At 43.7% G+C, this 21,045-nt stretch overlaps 1 protein-coding gene and 1 long non-coding RNA gene across 4 annotated transcripts in view; one reads left to right on the plus strand and one right to left on the minus strand.

Moving 5' to 3' along the window:
• The window catches only part of LOC112058963 (uncharacterized), a 30,937-nt gene extending 11,980 nt beyond the window's left edge, over nt 1-18,957 (minus strand). The window contains exon 1 of the long non-coding RNA XR_006174128.2: nt 18,819-18,957. This is a non-coding gene — a long non-coding RNA (uncharacterized LOC112058963). The remainder of the gene's footprint in view (nt 1-18,818) is intronic.
• Nucleotides 18,622-21,045, plus strand: part of FAM83B (family with sequence similarity 83 member B) — a 74,766-nt gene continuing 72,342 nt past the window's right edge. Inside the window, exon 1 of one of the 3 annotated variants that reach the window (XM_042848825.2) lies at nt 18,622-18,861. The gene's annotated coding sequence lies outside the window, so the exon portion shown is untranslated. Of the gene's footprint in view, nt 18,947-20,227; nt 20,318-21,045 lie in introns of those variants that run through there. The other 2 variants (XM_024101605.3, XM_065587838.1) reach the window with 2 other exon arrangements.

The following is a 21,045-nucleotide window of genomic DNA, read 5'->3' on the forward strand; positions in this document are numbered from 1 at the left end:
AAGCTCTCTTTCTATGTTGGAATTGGTCTTACAAACTTTGTTCCTTTAGCAATCAATTCAAGGATTTAAATTTCACATGTGGAATAAACTTGCTCCAGTATAGGTTAACAGTATCCAAACATTATTTCAATTCTTAGCAAAACCTTTATACCAAGAATAGAAATACCATTTTGTTATGGTCACATTAAAAATGAAGAAGCTTTAGACATCTCCTTTTGTACAGCACTATAGCCTGATGTGTCATGCTTTGGCCTTCACAGACATAGCAGTTATTTTGTGATTTACTGTATCAGCATAGTATATGACATCTCAGATTACATTAAGGAGTCCATGGACTATTTTTTTTTATTACTGTGCTTTTATCACCCCTTACAAAAATGGTTATAGGCACTAAAAATCATCTGACTGCCTTTGTATCACCTATTCAGATATTGGTAGGCTTACATAAAAATTCTTGAATGGAAATCCTTTACGCTGAGACAGGTCACAACACTTCACATTATTTCCCTGTTAAACAGTATGATTTTGTAAAAACAAGCATAAGGGGAATTTGTACCAACTTAATATTTTCAAAGGAGAGTATAACTAGGGTATAAATGAATTGCACCTGCCAAAAGGTATACATCTGAGGAGCAACATGGCATTGACTAGAGAACGCAACTGCTATGGAATTCCTAAAGGGGTTCAACTGGATACAAGTGGTTCCTTGAATCCCTCAAATTTGGGCAATAATTTGATCAGCCCACAGCTACTGAACTGAATTATCTCCATAGACCACACAATCCACCCACTGATATTGGATTAAGATAATTAATTGCTACTATCCTCAAATTTACTTTAAACTGTTCATAGAATCATAGAACATAAGGGTTGGAAGAGACCTCAGGAAGTCACTTAGTCCAATCCCCTGCTTAAAGCAGGACCAACACCAACTAAATCATCCCAGCTAGGGCTTTGTCAAACCAGGCCTTAAAAACCGATAAGGATGGAGATTCCACCACCTCCCTAGGTAATCCATTCCAGTGCTTAACCACCCTCCTGTTGCATTTTAATATAGGATATTTTTAATTTTTGGTATCCTGTGTTTCTATGGCAGAGCCATGGACAGCCAATGTGGGCTGCTATAAGGCTTGCTGAGGAATCACAATGTTGTGGGATACTGGGTTTATGCTGGGATTTAGGAGCTACTTGGCCTGCCTGCTCCTACCTGAGACATGCTGCTCTCAAGTGATCCTACTTGGAGGACCACCATTTATTTCTCATCCCAGGTACTAAGCAGTGGGCAGCTTAACTTTCATTCCCATTTTATTCTTGGTGGGTCCCTCTTTACTGGTAGCTGTTAGAAGAAGCCATCCCAGTACAACAGGAGCTCCACATCAGTTTGAGGACAGCTGGGGAGCATGTAGTGACTTGATCTTGATGCTCTGTAGTGTGGCCTGTACTCCAGCATGTGTCTCACCATCACTTACTGTCTGGGGTGACTCAACATGACTTTAGTACTATGATCTAACCCTTGGTACAATCAACTGCTCAGTTGTGGCTGCAGTTACTTTGCACTTATCTTTGGGACCTGTGACTGCTTTTCAGCCAGGTAAACTCCTTAATTTCAGGTATTTGTTTTGAAAATTAAGGGAATAAAAATTCACTAGCTGATTTTGGCTCCTGTGCACATATAACTTGCAAGTTTGTACTTTGAAAATGTAGCCGTAATGTCACTTTCAGTCTTTTCTTTTTCATTTCAATCAATTTCACGAGAAGGAACTTTCAAGGGAAGAGTTTCAAAACTCTTTTTTGTTATATTTCTGAATACAGAAGCTAAGATCCGGAAACCTGAAAGCAGATTTGAGTCTTTATTTATCTGAATACCACTTCTGCCAAATCATTTATCAGGCCCATTCACTTTCTCCTACTTTTACTGATCATAATGATTTCTGAATTTGATTTGTAAAATTGAATGACAAATGAAGGGTGCCATGACAAGTTAACTACCTTCACAGCCATCAGAGCACAAAAACAGCTGCAATATCATTGTGCAATGAAGGCAAAATGGAAGATGTTTGGGGGGTGGGCAGGGGGAAACACAACTTCATGCAAGTAGAAGTAAACAAATTTACTTTTTCCTACTAAACTAATAATAATGTTGTGATTTGATACATAAACCATACACTGGCCAGGAAAGGGTTAACGAGCTGCTGTGGGCTCAATCAGCCCCACCCAGCTACACCTGCTGTAGGTGTCAGGCTTAGAGGGAGGGGCTAAAAAGAGCGAGCACAGCTCAGCTGGAAACTGTCTGGGAGGGAGCGCAGACCTCTAACTCAGTGAGAGAAGCCTGGCTGGGGTGAAGAACTGTTCAAGAGACTGCTGTCTGTCAAAGCCTCCCTGAGGGAAGGTAGGTCTGACCTTGGACAAGTGGGTGATTTGCTACCACTGCTTTGCTTGTTGTTGCTGGGTGAAACTGCTGCTGGGGGTGTCCTGCCTTAAGGAGGTGACAGCCAAAGAAAGACCTCTTTGTTTTGTACACCCAAGCAGTGGCTTGCTGGGAGCCCAGGAGCAAATCTGTCAGGCTTATATTAAAACTAAGTTGTATGTGCTAAACTGATAATTATTTATAATTATCATGTTTCTACTGACATGAATGCTACAACTTGGATGAGATTTTAAATTAAGGCAATAGGGTGAAATCCTGGTTCTCTTGAAGTCACTGGCATAACTTCTACTGACTTCCTTTTCCTCCTGAAATCTTGGACCCCCCCCCCATTGAAGAATTGGATGCACATGGCTAAGAAACAAACTGAAAACAATTCTTGTCTGCTGATTCTTTTGCTAAACTAATTATTATTTAGCAGAGCCTAAGGTTCTAGGCATTGTACACTTGCATAACAAAAAGACTGTCCCCTTTCTTTCTTGTCCTAGGCTATTGGGAAAACATATTGAAGAAAAGCTGGTTTAAGGTTCATTTCATTTTCTGCCAGTTAAGGTGATAGTGCCCAATCCTGAGAAGTGCTGAGTGCCCCACAAGCCCAATGAACTTCACTGGGAATTACAAGTGTTTAGCATTCCTTTCTCAAATTGAGACTGGCTATTGAGGTTACTTCTATTAGTAAGGCAAGCAGGATTTGGCTCTGTAGGTTATAGAATAAGCTAAAGTTAGGGCCTGATCCAAAACCCACTCATGTCCATGAGAGTTTTCCACTGACTTCAATGGAAGGTGGTTCAGGCCCCTACTGCACTACAACAAATGAGTGGTGGGTTTTTTTTTTTTTTTTTTTTTTTTTTTTTAAATAAAACAACCTGGTCCACTAAAATAAAGTAAGAGGATAGCTACAAAATGTGTACAAATTTGGCTCCTAATTGCCTTGAAGACTAATGATCTATCAAAGGTTACTTAGTGTTCATTTTTGTGTCATCTTGGTCAGGTATGACCCAATTCTGCAAACCTATATGGTTGAGAGTAACCCTTATTCATAATGATTTCAGGTGAAGTTCAGGAGACTGCTACTCAGATCAAAATTTTGCACTTTTGAGCATTGAAGTATGTAACCCTGCAATGAGACCCAAGAAATAAATTCAGTAAAAACTGAGTGGACAAAACTGTTCTGGTGTAAATCTACCTATCTATTTTAAGATTTATATTAGCACTTGTCACTCAAGTAGCTGATCATCTCGTATTGTAAAGTTATCAAGAATAAAATTTAAAATAAATGTAGTAAAATATTGTTATTTATTTGAAGCTGTTCAAAATAGCACCTCTGCTAACTTACCTTTACAGCAGCTATTGCTGAGGTTAAAATGTCAAAGGTCCTGCTAACCTGAACAATGTCATATAGGGCCCAGTCCTCCGGGACCTAAGACATGTTTACAATGAAATTAAAAAAATCACAATTCAGTAGCTTTATATTTGGTTGGGAATGGGCAGTAAACATGAACAGCAACAAAACTGGTCTGTTCCCCAAAACTCTTGAACTACTTAGGTTTTCAATCCTCTAGCAGGGGTGGCCAACCTGAGCCTGAGAAGGAGCCAGAATTTACCAGTGTACATTTCCAGAGAGCCACAGTAATACGTCAGTAGCCCTGTATCAGCACCACCCCACCCCTGCTCCCAGAGCCTCCCACGCACCAGCAGCGCCTCCCCCTCTCCCCGCACCCCCTGATCAGCTGTTTTGTGGCATGCAGGAGGCTCTGAGGTGGGGAGGGAGGAGGAGCAAGGGCAGTGCAGGCTCAGGGGAGGGGGCAGGAAGGGGTGGAGTGGGGGTAGGGCCTGTGGCAGAGCCAGGGGTTGAGGAGTGAGCATCCCCCCAGTACACTGGAAAGTTGGCACCTGTAGCTCCAACCCTGGAGTCGGTGCCTATGCAAGGAGCCGCACGTGGCTTAGGAGCCACAGACTGGCCACCCCTGCTCTGTAGCAAAACAAGCTATACGCATCCTAAGGGAGTGGTGTCCAACCTTCTTACACAGGAGAGCCACAAACTTAAACACAACCTTGTGTGGGCTAAACGGATTCTACATATTTTAATAAGATTTAAAGTCACCGGTATTGATTTATATTTTAAGTTCAGCTTGTTTCATAGGTTGTTTCTATTTAAATACATATGTAGAGTATTGTCTATTTTCTCATCATGTTTATGTCATTTTAGTTTACACAAGTGTGTAAACACTAATGAATTGACTGTTAGTATATTGTGTTGAAGCAGGCCACAGGCCTTATGAAATGCTCTGGTGGGCCATATATGGCTTGTGGGCCATAGGTTGGGCATCCCTGTACTAAGGCAAGCCACCAGTGAGTTGGTACAATAGTATAATCAGCTGAGGTTCACTGATATCTTGGACCAAAACAACCTCCTCCCACCACCCACCTGAGATCACCATGGTTCACAAACAAACTCTGGCAGATGAAGCACATGAGCAGAACATGAAAACACCAGTGGCATAAAACATTCCGAGATTCATCCACAACAGCATAAACAACTTTTAGATGACTACACCACTGCAGTAAAAGAGGCAAAACAGGCCTACTACTCCTACACAAGCAATCTTGCAGAATGATGGCCAGCAGAGCTAGGTCACATTGTGAACCAGATCATCAACAAACACTGCATTGCCCAGACACAAGCACTGAGCACTATAAAGAGCTGACAGCATACAAGTTCACCTCCTGCCTGGTTTGGCCCAATCACACATGGCTCAAGAAGCCCTGAAAAATAATAGTCTCAACATGTGAAATGGATCCATGTTCCTGCTGGCTACAGAGTGACGATGTCCACTAATGGAAACAGAACAATGGAAAAAAGTTCTCCCGAAACCAACATTCAACCCTGAAGACCTCTTGACTTCAGCTACTGTCCTGTCTCAACCTTCTATTCACAACAAATATAACTTAGAAAGTAGTGACCCCAAGTTCCAACAAGTGATATCAGCTGACATCCCGGATGCCTCAAATTGGCACAGCTCTAGCATCACTAAATGATAACCTTATAGGTATGGACATAAGCAAGATTTCTATGCTCATACCTGTATGCGCATACAATGTAGTCACAGAGAAAACATTCCCCAGGCTGCAGACCTTATCACTTTCTCTGAGACAAACACCATCAATAGAGGGCAGCTACACAACAGGCAAGATCCTATGTACATTTTCAACATGCCACAAGCAATAACTCCATATCTGGTATGATGTTTCCTTTTCATGTAGCCACTTGCAGTCAATTACGCAGTAAGACAGGGCTGAGAAGGAGTCACTAGGAAAAATTTTCAGTTGCAGTAAATCAACATAGACCAGAGTATCAGCATACTGATATGACTGCTTCCTTACCAGTTGCTGCTAAACAACCAGTTGCCTGCTAATCAACCACTGGGGCCCCTGGACGATCGAGATACAAAAGGAGCACTTAAAGACGACAAAGTCATTGTGGAGAAACTAAATGAATTCTTTGCTTCAATCTTCATGGCTGAGGATGTTTGTCATCCTTTGTAGGTGACAAATCTGAGGAATTCTCACAGATTGAAGTGTCATTAGAGAAGGTTTTGGGATTGATTGAAAAACTAAACAGTAACAAGTCACCGGGACCAAATGGCATTCACTCGAGTTCTGCAAGTTCCGCAATTTCACGTTTGAGTTCTATTAACTATGGTTTGTAACCTGTCCTTTAAATCAGCTTCTGTACCCCAACCTGGAAGATAGTTAATGTAGGGTTACCATAGGTCCGGATTTTCACAGACATGTCCGGCTTTTTGGTCCTCAAATCCCCGTCCAGGAGGAATTTCCAAAAAGCCGGACATGTCCGGGAAAATAAGGAGGCATGGTAAGGGGACCGCCTCCTCCCCGGGCTCCAACTTTCCCAGGCTCCTGCTGCTGTCCCCAGCACAGCAGCAGCCGGAGCCCCGGAGGAGGTGGCTGCGCGCTTGGATGCCACCCGCCGCCTCTGTGCCCCCGCAGATCGGGGGAGTTGTTAGTTTTGCTGCAGCCACTCGCACTCAGGCAAAAGACGCTCGGGGGACCCCGAGTGCGAGTGGAGTGGCTGCAGCAAAACTAACAACTCCCCCGACCAGGGCTGGCTTTAGCAAGAATCGGGCCACGCTCTGGCCGAAGCTCTGGTCGGGGTCGTGGGGCTTAGGTCCGGGCTGGAGCCACCGAAGCCAGAGCCACTGGGGCTGGGGGTGCACGGCCGCCGACTGGAGTTGCTCGGTCGGGACTGGCGCGCTCGGCCGGAACCGGGGCCGGTGCACCAGGGCCCGAGCCGGGCCGGAGCTGCCAGAGCCTCTTGGCTGGGGCCGGCCGCCGGAGGGAGCCGCTTGGCCAGGGGAGCCGGACTGGGCCGTGCCTCCTCGCACCCTGCCCCAGCTTACCGGCTGGCTGGCTGCCTGCCTGTTTCAAGCTTGCTGTGAACATTTGATTCGCGGGAAGCAGGGAAGGGGGAAGAGCAGGGGGGCGGAGCGTTCAGGGGAGGGGACGGAGTTGGGGTGGGGAAGGGGCGGAGTTGGGGCAGGGCTGGGGGCGGAGTTGGGCCGGAGCCCTGTGGAGTGTCCTCTTTTTGCAGTGTTGCAATTTGGTAACCCTAAGTTAATGTAATGCCAATATTTAAAAAGGGCTCGAGGTAACCCTGACAATTACAGACCAGCAAGTCTAACGTCAGTACCCGGCAAATTAGTTGAAACCATAGTAAAGAATAAAATTGTGAGATGCATAGAAGAACATAAATTCTTGGGCAAAAGTCAACATGGTTTCTGTAAAGGGAAATCATGTCTTACTAATCTATTAGAGTTCTTTGAAGGGGTCAACAACATGTGAACAAGGGCAATCCAGTGGACATAGTGTACTTGGATTTCCAGAAAGCCTTTGACAAGGTCACACACCAAAGGGTCTTATGTAAATTATGGTGAGTTGTCATGGGATAAGAGGGAAGATCCTTTCATGGATTGAGAACTGATTAAAAGACAGGGAACAAAGGGTAGGAATAAATGGTAAATTTTCAGAATGGAGGGGGTAACTAGTGGTGTTCCCCAAGGGTCAGTCTGAGGACCAATCCTATTCAATTTTTTCATAAATGATCTGGAGAAAGGGGTAAATAGTGAGTTGGCAAAGTTTGCAGATGATACTAAACTGCTTCAAGATAGTTAAGACCAAAGCAGACTGTGAAGAACTTCAAAAAGATCTCACGAAACTAAGTGATTGGGCAACAAAATGGCAAATGAAATTTAATGTAGATAAAAGTAAAGTAATGCACATTGGAAAAAATAACCCCAACTATACATACAATATGATTGGGGCTAATTTAGCTACAACTAATCAGGAAAGAGATCTTGGAGTCATCGTGGATAGTTCTCTGAAACCTCCACGCAATGTGCAGCGGCAGTCAAAAAAGCAAACCGGATGCTAGGAATCATTCAAAAAGGGATAGAGAATAAGATGGAGAATATCTTACTGCCCGTATATAAATCCATGGTACGCCCACATCTTGAATACTGCGTACAGATGTGGTCTCATCTCAAAAAAGATATACTGGCATTAGAAAAGGTTCAGAGAAGGGCAACTAAAATGATTAGGGGTTTGGAACGGGTCCCATATGAAGGGAGATTAAAGAGGCTAGGACTCTTCATCTTGGAAAAGAGGAGACTAAGGGTGGATATGATAGAGGTAAAATCATGAGTGGTGTGGAGAAAGTGAATAAGGAAAAGTTATTTACTTGTTCCCATAATATAAGAACTAGGGGCCACCAAATGAAATTAATGGGCAGCAGGTTTAAAACAAATAAAGGGAAGTTCTTCTTCACACAGTGCACAGTCAACCTGTGGAACTCCTTGCCTGGGATGATTTAGTTGGGGATTGGCCCTGCTTTGAGCAGGGGGTTGGACTAGATGACCTCCTGAGGTCCCTTCCAACCTGGATAGTCTATGATTCTATGAGGAGGTTGTGAAGGCTAGGACTATAACAGGGTTTAAAAGAGAACTAGATAAATTCATGGAGGTTAAGTCCATTAATGGCTATTAGCCAGGATGGGTAAGGAATGGTGTCCCCAGCCTCTGTTTGTCAGAGGGTGGAGATCACTTGATCATTACCTGTTAGGTTCACTCCCTCTGGGACACCTGGCATTGGCCACTGTCAGCAGACAGGATACTGGGCTGGATGGACCTTTGGTCTGACCCAGTATGGCCATTCTTATGTTCTGAGAGTGGTGTCACCTACACACTGAACAGCAGTAATGGTAAAAGCAACCCCTACAGGACTCCATATAGGAGGACTCTGTAAGCTGATTACTCATCACTACCAATGGTTATTTTAATGACCGTGATAAAACAAGGAACTGAGCTAGTGTGTTTGTGGATAAAGAGTATTACAGCTTCCTTAAATTGCGCCAAATTCATTCATAGGGGCTGCCCAATTCTAATCCCACTGTAGAGCATGGAGACCCAAAGGGGGTGTGTGGAGAGGTGGAGAAGAGGCTGTACCTGGCTTCCTCCCATGCACCAGTCAGCAGAGCAAGCTAATCATTCAAGGACCAATTATCTATACCCAAAAAGGGGTGTAGTAGTGGGTGCCTGGGTAAATAGCCTGGGAACTCCAGAAGACGGAATCCTTCCTGCTGCTCTCCCTGAGGTGGAGTTTCTGCCTTTCATATAGCATTTTGGGGATGGAGCAAGGAAGGGAGCATTACTTTTGTTTTAAGTAGGAGCACAGGTGTCATGGCTGCAAGGATAAAGGGAAAGGAAGTGCTGGAAACAGTAATCTGCTTATTAGATTAGAAGTCTGGACCACAGTGAGTCTGTAGAAGGTGAGTGTAGAGACATGAAACATTTTAAAGCAAATTTTGCACAGCCACCCTTAAATCTGGCTTTTCCTAATTTGAATACTTGACTTTAACACTTTTTTAATCTTTAATGTATCTTCGCATTTATAATTTACAAAATAAAGATGAGACCGATCTCACCAACACTGGTGTAAATCAAAAATAATTTCTTGGGAGTTACTAGTTGCTGAGCACTTTTGAAAATCTGGCCACTTAGGTGCTTAAATATTGCACCTAATTATTGGCACTTTTTAAAATCTTGGTCTATAGCTATTGTCAGTAAAACTTTGCTCTCCATTACAGAAGAGAGGCTCTTGTAAAGGTCAGTGGAAATTTTGTATGTGCATTTTCATGTAGAAACTGGTCCTATATGTTTCTACACCTTTGGACCAAAAGAAACCTCTACTTTACTTAATTACATTAATAAGGGTGTTACCTCAATCCAGAAATAATCCATGATGTGTGGGAGTTTGAAAGTTCTGTGTTTGGGAAATGTGGTTTTAATACTTTTAAAAGAAATTTGTTTTCTCTTTAACCATATTCATTTGATTTGAGTCTTTAGGCTGACACTGATAAGATTAATTTTGTTAGTTGCACTGAAATGTTATTTAAGCTAAAGAAATAGCTTAATCAACTATTTCATGCATGGTGCTGGTAGAAACATTAAGAGTAAAGGAAAAAATAAGTTATCACTTCCATCTTTAGAACAGTATAGCAGACACTTGGAAGTTTTTGCACTGAAATAATTTCAAGCCAATAAGAACCAATGAATGAAAATAGGCTTCTTGGTTATTCAAATTAGTAGCCCTATGCTTTGTGTACAAATTAATAATAATGTCACCAACCACTCTATCATGAGGGTAAAGATTGTGTTTGCAGGTATGATGGGGTGTACAAGCCCCACACCGAGCAACAAGAAGTTAAGGGATAATTTTGGGCTCAGCCAGCCTCACCCTACCACACCTGCAGCAAATGCTCACGCTTGCGCGCATGTGCGCGCTCTCTCTCTCTCTCTCTCTCTCTCTCTGCTGGAGCAATTAAAAGGCAGGGAAATAGTTCATTTAGGTGGCAGAGCTGGAGGTGAGCAGACCCACAGTTCCAGCAGAGCAGAGGGATGCCTAAGACTCTGACACAGCTTCCTAAAGGGGCCTGCCCTGAGGGAAGGAGGGACCCACTCCAGAGACAGAGGGAAGCATCCTGTGGACCTTGGACTTTAGTAACTCCCCTTACTTATTGTGGTTTAAGTTTCCTCACCAGGGGAAAGCCGTGGACTAAGCTGACCCCAGGGGGGTGGACAAGAGGAAGAGGCCCAGGGAGGACATAGCCCAAAGGGCCCTGGTTTGGATGCTGGTGAGGTGGGAGGGCCCAGGCTTCCCTCCCCACAACCTCCTTGGCAGGCAGGAGTTGCAGCCATAACCACTAGGCCACACTCCCCAAGAGAACCATTACAGCAGCATATAGAGTGTTTGTTTTCCACATGTAGTAGGCCAAAGCTGTGAAATGAACTCCCACAGAGACTATGGATCCTCACAAATCTCACCACCAGCTGCTCCAAGAGCAAGGTGTACTTCTTCAAGCTTGCTGTTTATTAAAATACATAGTATTTTTCTTTTAAATGTATACACTGCTGTCCCCCTGCAACACTTCTCCCCTACTCCCCCCAAAATAAAAACTCCCTACCAAAACAAACTACTAACCATACAATTCTCCCTCTGGAGACGGAATGAATTACCTTAATACATTCATGGAAGGCATGCAGATCCTACAGTGATGGGAGAGATATAAAACCTTTATAGAATAGAACAGAATTTTTTATTTCCTTTACAATTAATAATATGGTACAGTAAATTACTAGACTTGTAACAAATAGGTGCAGATTCTTAAACCCCTACTGCCCTTACTCATCAAAGGGTCCCATTTGATGTCAATGGGACAGTCTGGTAGCATTTTACTCCATAATGTGAATTATGATTAGTATTAGAATATTTCATTACAACCTTTGTTGGAAAACAGTTCTCAAGTCCTAATCTGAAAAAAAAATAATTTTCAAAAAACACTTAGATATTTTATCAGAAGTGATAATCTAGCCTGTAGCAAGGAGCAGTCTATTACCATGGAGCAGCCTTGGACAGAAACAGCAGTGGGTGACTTGTAATCTTCCCCCCTGTTCTTGGGAGGGAGTAAACATGGTGACAGATATAATTCTGTCATGGAACACTTGTGGGCATAAGCTATGCTATTGGAGGCATTGGGTGAACAGAGTTGATGCTTCAGTCATCTGCACAAGGAAGGGCACATACTGGCTCTGTGGTGGCTGCTTTCCCTAAGTGCAGAAAATGGTGGTACAGATTTACCCCCCTCTGCCCCCTACCAGTTCTGGCATACTACTACAAAATTATTCATATACACTAAAACAATTAAGTCTCTATTAATTTAAATGAAGCTGCTACAGAATTTCCACATTTGAGTGCAACAGAACCCAGGGATCTTGCTGCCACCAAGTACACCTTGTGTATACCTTGTGTTCTCAATCCACTTTATTGGTCTATTGTACAGCTAGGACCATGGATTTACATGGCATAAGATTGTGAGATGCAATAGTATTGTCCACATTTTCTACCCCCACTCTCTTATTTGTGCCTACCTCTATTTTGTAGTTAACATAGAAACCTCATTTTGGAATTTTCAAAAGCTTACACTAGTGCACGTGGCCTCTTGCTTGTTCCAGTGGGGGCTTGGCATATGTTTGGATGCTGATGGGGTTTTCAGAACACCTTGTCAGTCAGTCATTCCTAAGTCACCTGAACCCTTACTGAATGGCTGGCCACTCAATGGGAATCTTCAAAGTATTTCAGAGGACTCCACATGCTGAGCTGTGCACTGCTCAAGGGTAGGTCATCTCAGGAGCATGACTGTGCCACTGACTCATTGGTTCTTCTGAAACTGTGCATATAGGATCACCACTTCTGATTGATTATAAAACTCCAGTTCTACAGAAGGGAGTAGGCCATGCTCAAAGTTGAACTCAGGTGCCTGTACTTTAACACACTATGGGGCCACCTAGAGACCATCCCTGCACACATTATTTGTGTGGCCTATCCAGCTATTGTAGTCTAGAGAGTTTTAACAATGAAATAGTCAATAGCACTTTTTCCAGCTTGTAATAGAAGCTTGGGGGCATAACTGCTTTGGCTGTGCATGGAAAAATCTGTATATGAAACAATCACCCTGCTGTTCCTAGCAACTGCATTCAGGTCAAGAACACTGATATCGTTAGAGATGAAACCATTTTTTCACGCTGCAGGTCTGTGTATAAGATTTGATCATTTGAGACAGGTTTCTTCTTTATCTCCTATATTTCTAAAAGGGTTCTTTACCCTGGTATTGCTGCCAGTTAGTTCTGACAGCCCTTAGTCCAGTCCCAAATTTAAATTACAAAAATGAAAAATTTACATATACTGACCACAAAATTGGGTTTGTGACATTTGGAAGAGGTTGTGGAGAAGACTGACCTGTGCCCCACAAGGCTCATGAGAGGTCTCAGGCAGTGGGACATAAGTTCAGGCAGTCTCCAGGCCCTCCTAGCCAGTGCTAGGAGCCAAACTGGCCCCAGGAAGTCCCAGGATTGGAAGGGCACAATCCATCTCCCCTCCATCCCTTTGGCAGGCTGTGCATCTGCATCAGGATGAATTCCATGCCAAGAGTTGGTTCCTATATACTCCAAAACTCCCCTAGCAGAGACACTGCTGTAACTTTGAAAATGAACCATGTGCAGATCTGGAAGTAGTTTACTTCCCTTCCTCCCCCATTTGCTATTTTTGCCTACCTATAAAGTTCTTTAGAACATAAGAACAGCCATACTGGTAGACCAAAGATCCATCTAGCCCAGTATCCTGTCTTCCGACAGTGGCCAATGCCGGGTGCCCCAGAAGGAATGAATAGAACAGGTCCACTAGGACCACTGGCAAATTGCAACTGATGTCATTGTTTGTACATTTGCTCCAAAATGTTTCCATTTCGGGTGTCTACTACCAATTCTGTATGAAATCCTTCAACGTTATCCCTGGCTAAAGACCTTTTTAATCTGACTGATGTTCAGTAAGGTACCCCTGAGAAGGTAGTCTATAGCGATTGTTTTGTAATAGCATGTATTGAAAACAGGACATTTGTTAAATATACTGATTTTTATTTTTTCACATCAATCTTTCTTCCTGCCTCTTCATAAAAGGTGCACATCCTGCATCAATACTATTTAAAGCTTTACATAAATCATATGGCCCCTTTTAGATTAATATCTGTAACAATGTATCTTTTTCTCTTTAAAGATAGCTGGCTAAAGCCTCTTTACGCTTGACAAATTCTTCGACTTCTGGATATTGTACATTTGATATGCTTGGCAATTGTATTTTTTTCCCCTTCATCTGTTTGAAATCTAAAAGTTCAGATCATCAGTGTCATGAGCTGTATAAATACCTCATCTTTCTTGATCTTCAAAGTTCCCTTTTACTAATCTGATTGAACTCTTCATTATCATACATGTGGCAGTGGAGATGGAAGCTGATTTAGTTTCATTATTATTTTATGTATTGTGGTAGCACCTAAGAACCCCAGTATTGGATCAGGGTCCCATTGTGCTAGGAATTGTACAAATATGTAAGAAAAAGGTACTCTTAACTATGTGTGGAAGAATTTTCATTTTTATTTTTTCTTATAATTTTGACAATTACACTGGTCTACAATTTTTGAGAAGTCGTCTGCTTCAGAGATAAAATGTGCTATTTATTATGTATTTTGATGTGCTGAATTCAAATATGACAATTAAAACAACTGGCTACTGTTTCTAAGATATTTAAGTTTTTACATTTTATGTCTATGTATATTGTGTAGATAGCATGACCAACTGGAATTGATGGCAAAACATTGCCATTATGCAGTAAAACAGCTTTAAGACTCGTCTTCGCTGAATCGATGAACAGTCTCCACTCATCTGAATCGTGAACGATGTTGAGGGCTGCCATCACACCATCCATGTTGTTGCAGGCTACAAGATCACCTTCCATGAAGAAGAATGGGACAAGATCCTTTTGACGGTCACGGAACATGGAAACCCTAACATCACCTGCCAGGAGATTCCACTGCTGTAGTCTGGAGCCCAACAGCTCTGCCTTACTCTTGGATAGTTCCAAATCCCTGACAAGGTCATTCAGTTCACCTTGTGTTATGAGGTGTGGTTCAGGGGAGGAGGATGGGAGAAAATGTGGGTCCTGTGACATTGATGGTTCAGGACCAGAAGTTTCATCCTCTTCCTCGTCTGACTCAAGTGAGAATGATTCTGGTGCATCAGGAACTGGCAGTCCTTCTCCGTGGGGTACTGGACGTATAGCTGATGGAATGTTTGGATAATGCACAGTCCACTTTTTCTTCTTTGACACACCTTTCCCAACTGGAGGCACCATGCAGAAGTAACAATTGCTGGTATGATCTGTTGGCTCTCTCCAAATCATTGGCACTGCAAAAGGCATAGATTTCCTTTTCCTGTTCAACCACTGGCGAAGATTTGTTGCACAAGTGTTGCAGCATATGTGTGGGGCCCTCCTCTTGTCCTGTTTTCCAATTTTGCAGCCAAAATAAAGGTGATAGGCTTTCTTAACCATAGTGGTTATACTGCGCTTTTGTGATGCAAAAGTCACTTCACCACAAACATAGCAGAAGTTATCTGCACTGTTCACACAAGTACGAGGCATCTCTGCTCACTTTGGCTGAACAGAAATGTGTCCCTTTGCAAAATCAAACACTGACAAATAAGAGAGCACGACACTGTATGATTTCTAGAGCTGATATAGGGCAATTTGTTCAGCAGAGTGATGTAAGCTTCGTTATGATTGCATCATCCATGACTTCTAGGAATAACATGATGCAATACCAGCTTCAGATTGCATCATTCATTGTTTTGCCTAAAAAGCAAGTACTGTCCAAACCCAGTCATAGATTTATTCATAGATCCAGTCAAAGATGTATTTTAGTCATTTGTGGTTTAAATTGAGATCCCTTCCCTTTATAACTCACTTATCCTCCGCCATTCCCAAGTCAAGGGTCGTATATACTGACCCAATAGCATACCTTGAAAACTAGAGCCAATCAACAATTTTAAGCATCATTTTCATTCTCAGTGACCCAGAATTAGTAAAGTTTGACTACATTTATTTCAGAAGCATTTTGGCTGTAGAGCAGTGTCATAGATTGTATATTTTTAAACTTTTTATTTGTATTGAGTTAAATTTTCAGTTGTAGGAAATTATGGGAGAGGCAGACAATAAAAATTGCTGACAGTAGACATTGAGATTCAAAAGCTAAAGGTTTATAACCATTAAAACACAATTTGTCAATATCACCTGTCAAAGTATATAAAATATATTAAATCAAACTCTAAGGCCTCAAGCAGTATTTTCTTTCTTTGCTTATCTGTAAATTTGGATTATCATCAATGGAAGTAATTGTATGTGTAAAGTAAAATCAATATTTACTGATTTAAAAACTCAAATCCTTCCAAACTTACCCCAATTGATGCTTTAGTAATAGGCCTGTGGCATAAAGCACCTGACCTTTATTTTTTCTTACACAGATAACTTTTCTTGATAAAGTGAATGGACATCCAGAACTGCTTCTTGTTATGCTATGCCTGTACTCAATGACTAACATCTCTTAAGTGAAGCCTTAGTAATATTTACATGTATAAAGAAAGGGAAGTCCAAGCAATTTAGTTGGTGTAGAAAAGTGTTAGTACTCTTTTTTTCGCCCTTTCCCCCCTTCCTATATAAACATGGAAAATATAGATGGTGTTTTAAAAATTTGCTTGGCTCTATATTGCTATTGAAAGATGGTCCATAGAAAAGCATTCTATCTTCCTGACCACAAATTATCATAAGATCAAAACTACTGTATAAAGGCTAAATATTAAATAACTTCAATTTTTATCAAGAATGGATGAAACATTCACTCAGGTGTAACTGAGAGCACAACTTGGGTTCAAGTGGTCCTATGGCTATTAGTAATAGTGCAAGATCTGAAAAAGAACTTTGTAAGATCAAAATCTTGTCTCTTACAAACACAATTTGGTCCCATAAAATATATTACTTCACCCACCTGGTCTCTCCAATATCCTGGGACCAACACACTATAACAACACTGCATATTCAGCAAAACTTACTGGCTGTTATCCACTTCTTTGGGACCTTATCTTTGATGTTTATTTGGATAAAAATTAGGTTAATATCTTTACCACTTTTACCTCCTCTTGTCTCTAGAAATTGTCAGCTGAACCTTGCTTAGCTTAGAAAATGTGGCAACCTCACAGCTCGTCATGATATGCCTTGCATTTAATACTGGGTGTTACAAGCTTGGAGGGAAAACTTGCACTTCAAGGTAGGCAAGATGAAATATTGCAGATAAAATATTCTTGTCAAAGTGACATACAAGCTGGCGGACAAGCTATACTACAAAATATAATGAGGGCAAAGGCTTAACAAGATAATTACTTTTTCTTTTTATTGTAATTACATTAAATTAAAAAAACAAAAGTTGGTTTTCATAAACTTGCATGTAACTAACAATCATGGATGTTTCTCTCTCGCACATGCGGAGAATAAAGTCTCGTTTTTTTGAAAGCCTTTCAAACAAGGATCTCAAAATACTTTACAGACAATAATTAACTTTGTCACCCAGCTATGTAAGTGTTATATACACATCTTCGATATTGTGACTCCCACCCTTTGTGCTTCACTAAGGGACTTGTGTGTTGCAATGCTCAGCATTGCGACATACAACTTTTAGGTGCCTAGAAAATCACAAGAACACCACTGTGATCCCTAAGGCTGAGTCAGGTACCTAGCCTCTCAGTAAAATGAATGTCAAGAGATACACATATTAGACTGCAAAAGCAAGCATGCTAGGCAGGGAGCTGACAAAGGCAGCAGCGTAAGCTAGATAATGGGATTTGCCAATGAAAGGGGACTGTCTTAAGCCCTGCCCCTCTCTTAGATAGGTGCTTAGTAATCCCCCAATGAGAAGCAGCTGCTTGGGGTATGGTCTACACAGCAACTATACACTTAAAGGTGGCTCATGCCAGCCAACTCCGACTCAGGAGCTGTATCATTGCTGTGTAGACTTCTGGGCTCAGGCCTGCAGGTTTCTTTGCAGTGTAGACATACCTCTGGAGTCAACTGGCTTAGATGCTTCTTGCAAGAATTAGTTAGGTACCTCCCTAGCTCCCTGCAAAACACCTGGTGATGCCGACCACACAACCCTTCTTGTATATGGGATGTGGGAGATCAAAGTTCAATTCCCCCTCCTTTGCTAGAGGGGCAGAAAGGATTTGAACAGGTGCCTCCCACATCCCAGGTGAGTGCTGTAAACCATGTTCTCTAAACTACTAGCTCCCTTTCGTTAAACCATTCAGGAGAGTGCTCCAGCTACAGAGCTATGGGATATTCTGATGTGGGGCTCTCTGTCAAAGTCAGGGGCATAGCTAGGAATAGAGACAAGGGCTATGTCAGCCTACACTACAGCCACAGCAAGCCACCAGTCTTTTATTGGAGTCAGCTAACTGGAGCTCTGGTTGTGGGGCTAAAAATGCCAGTGTAGACAGCTGGGCTAAGGCTCCAAGTCTGCAATGGGAGAAGGTCACAGAGCCCAGGATCCAGTCCAAACCTCTCCACTGCTATTTTGAACTCCACAGCCCCAGCCTCCTGACTCCAGGCCAGTTGACATGGCTTCTGAGATGAGGTACTCCGTGTTATTTGCAGGTTTGATGTATCCCAGATGTCCTAATGCCTATTCCCTTTCTCTAAACCATTAGTCACCATTGCCTCCCAAAACACAACAAAGGAGCATTATAGTGAGCACCAAAATTAACTTTAATTAAGTAAGTAAATAGTTTAATTTAAATACAACTCTCCATCTAGGAATCGGCCTGCCAATAGAAGGCTGCATTTCCTTTCATCTTCTTGGAATCCGCTTGAAAACCTCTTCATCCCAGAAAAGGGCTCTGGGTTGAAAGTCTAAAGCAAACGGCTGATGAATGAAAAGTTTACTCAACTCCTTCTAGCTTTGATTTTTTTTTTCATGCACCGTTTGAGTTTCCTGAGTGCAGGTGCCACCCAAGAACTGCACTATTACATTTACTTTTTCTTTTCCCCATTTCTCTGTATGCCTGCTAATTAAAGCAGGGCTGCATGTGCCCCGTTCTCCTAACTCAAGCCTGCAGGCACGTTGGGGCGCGGCGAGCTTTCCGCTTCCTTATTGCCCCCAGCCTGCCCCGTGCAAGACACCAAGTCAGGGGGCTGCCCCCCTCACGTCGGGAGCAGCCTTTCCCCAACGTAGCCGGGGCCCAGCCAAGTACTTTGCTCAGGGCGGGGTTTGGCCGTTCCCACAGCTCCTCGCCCCGCTGCCGTGGCTGCTGCGAAGGGTTTGGTGTGGCTCTCCTGGCATGTCCCAACTTGGTTCCCCACCCAGCGCGCTCCTGAGAGCGCCGGGAACTACCTGCGGCCGGCTGCACTTCGCCGCGCTCCGACGTGACTCTCGGGTAACTGAGGAGCTCGGGCTCGGGCTGGGAAAAGCTCCTTAGACGCGGTTTGAAGCGATTTCCACGCGCGGGGGGGATCGGCACCGTAAGTGGGATCTTTCCTCGCCCTCTGCAGGGGCTGGGGGCAGCGGGGCTCGGCTCCCTGCCCCCCGGGTTGCTCCGCTCGCCGCCAGTCTCTTGCCGGGCTGAGGGGCGGCGGGGACCGTTCCCCACGGCCAGGCTAGTTTGTCCGGCTCGCCCCGCCCCTTCCCCCGGCAGTCCCCAGCAGCGCCGCTCGGGTTTGAAAGCGGAGCCCGGGCCCAGGGGAGCAAAGGAGTAGGGCTGCGGCGCGAGCCCCTGGGAGCGACCCCGGGCGTGCAGTGCCCATGAAGAGAGGCGGTGGCTGGGCAGGGGGGAGCAAGGACCAGAAGGACGAGTTGCTGGGTGGTCAGCGGGGTTAGGGCAATGGGAGGTGGTGGGCCATTAGGGGGTATGAAGGGGACAACTTTGGGGCAGGGGAGTGAGAGCTGGGAGAAGATGCCAGGGGGTTGTGAGCAGAGCTATAGCAGAGGCTGGGTGCTGTAGGCTCCCCCCCCCCCCCCTTCACTCTGAGCTGCAGACTTGTTGGGATAAACGTGCCCAGGAGCTGGGCTTTGTCTCAGCAGAAACGGCCAGATCTTGTGAGATCCAAGCTTGGCTGTGGAGGGCGGGACCTGCCTTGCACGCACACCCCACTGTGGGTGCACTCTGTGCTCCTCCAAGCCTGGGCTTGCATGCTGCAGGAGCGACAGCCCACTCTGGCCTGCTCTGAGCCTGTCCGCTTGCCACACCCACCCAAGTAGTGAACTGGCCAAATAGCTACTAATAGGCTGGGTCACATGGAGTGGAGCCTGCCGGTTTAGCACCCCACCGCAAACACCACACTGTTTTTGGGCATGTCTTGGGGCAGCTCATCACCTCCACTGCCAGAGAGTTCACTCAGCAGGTAACATACCTGCAGCTGGCTAAGCCCACTGAAAGCAATGTTCTGAAGGGCTCCATGGTCACAACTGCTCTTCTGCCCCGGGTATGTGCCATTGGGTCCTTTCCCCCAGGCTTACTGTAGGGCCTGAAATTTCTTGGAGGCAAGGATGCAAGTAGAACTCACTCCAGCTTTTACCACTTCTTTGCTTCCCACCTGAAGTAAATAGTGGGTTGTTCTGCACTTCTTTGCACCTATTGAGCACCTATACAATCGCTGTTGGTTGGGTCTTTCTTCTATTTGTTTTATAGAAACTTTTCCAGCTCTGGCCATAGCTACCACAGGTTTAGTCTCCTAAAGGTCAATCAGCATTTGGTAGTTTTCATATTTGTGTCAACAAGTTTAATTTTCTATCCTACAGAAAAAATGATGTTCAACTTTTCCCTATTAAATTCTACTTTTCCTCTGACTGTAATAGAGCATTTTGGATCCTTTGGTAGGAAAAGCACTACCCAGGTAGGGAATGCAGTGTCATAAAACATCTATTCTGTTAGCAACTGGCTGAGCAAGGCTCTTGTGTATTGTCCATAGCTTTGATAATAGGAATAATTGGTTTAAAGGCGTATTGTTCCAATAACAGCCATAAAATCCACAAGCATCGTATGTGATAGAGGTGAGGGATGTAGGGAGATGTTTGTGCATTGTCTCTTTGATATATACCCACAGGTGGGTCATTGCCTAGAGTAATGTGCAATGTATAGGGGCCTGAATATGGAGCAGGACTCATTATTTATTTTGCCTTTTCTGTGTCTGCCATCCATCTGTCATCTTTGTGGAGGCTAACATGTTGTAAGTCCATTTCTACGAAGACACACATTTCCACTTCCTTCCCAAAATACAAGCTTTGTCTTGCTGTGCTGCTTGTAGCAACATTGGAGAGGGCGGGGTATGTTGTTTGCGTGAGCAAAAATGAGCAAGCCTGTGCAGGATGCATGCAGAGTTTACATACTGTACCAACTGATTCAGCTGGATCACGTGCTCTGAAATGCAAATCTCCTATTCATTCAGTGAAGCACATTTCAGCTCTTGGTAGGAAAATTCTTTCTTGACCAATGTTAAGAATCCAGTCCCTATGTCCATAAGTGGAAGATGGCTAATACAGTGAATGTCAGGTGCACGCAACTAAACATAGGGAAAGCACTGGAATTGACAGTTGACGGTATATCTCAGAAGGTACCTGACAA

This window comes from Chrysemys picta, chromosome 3 (assembly GCF_011386835.1).
Source record: "Chrysemys picta bellii isolate R12L10 chromosome 3, ASM1138683v2, whole genome shotgun sequence".
NCBI lineage: Eukaryota > Metazoa > Chordata > Testudines > Emydidae > Chrysemys > Chrysemys picta.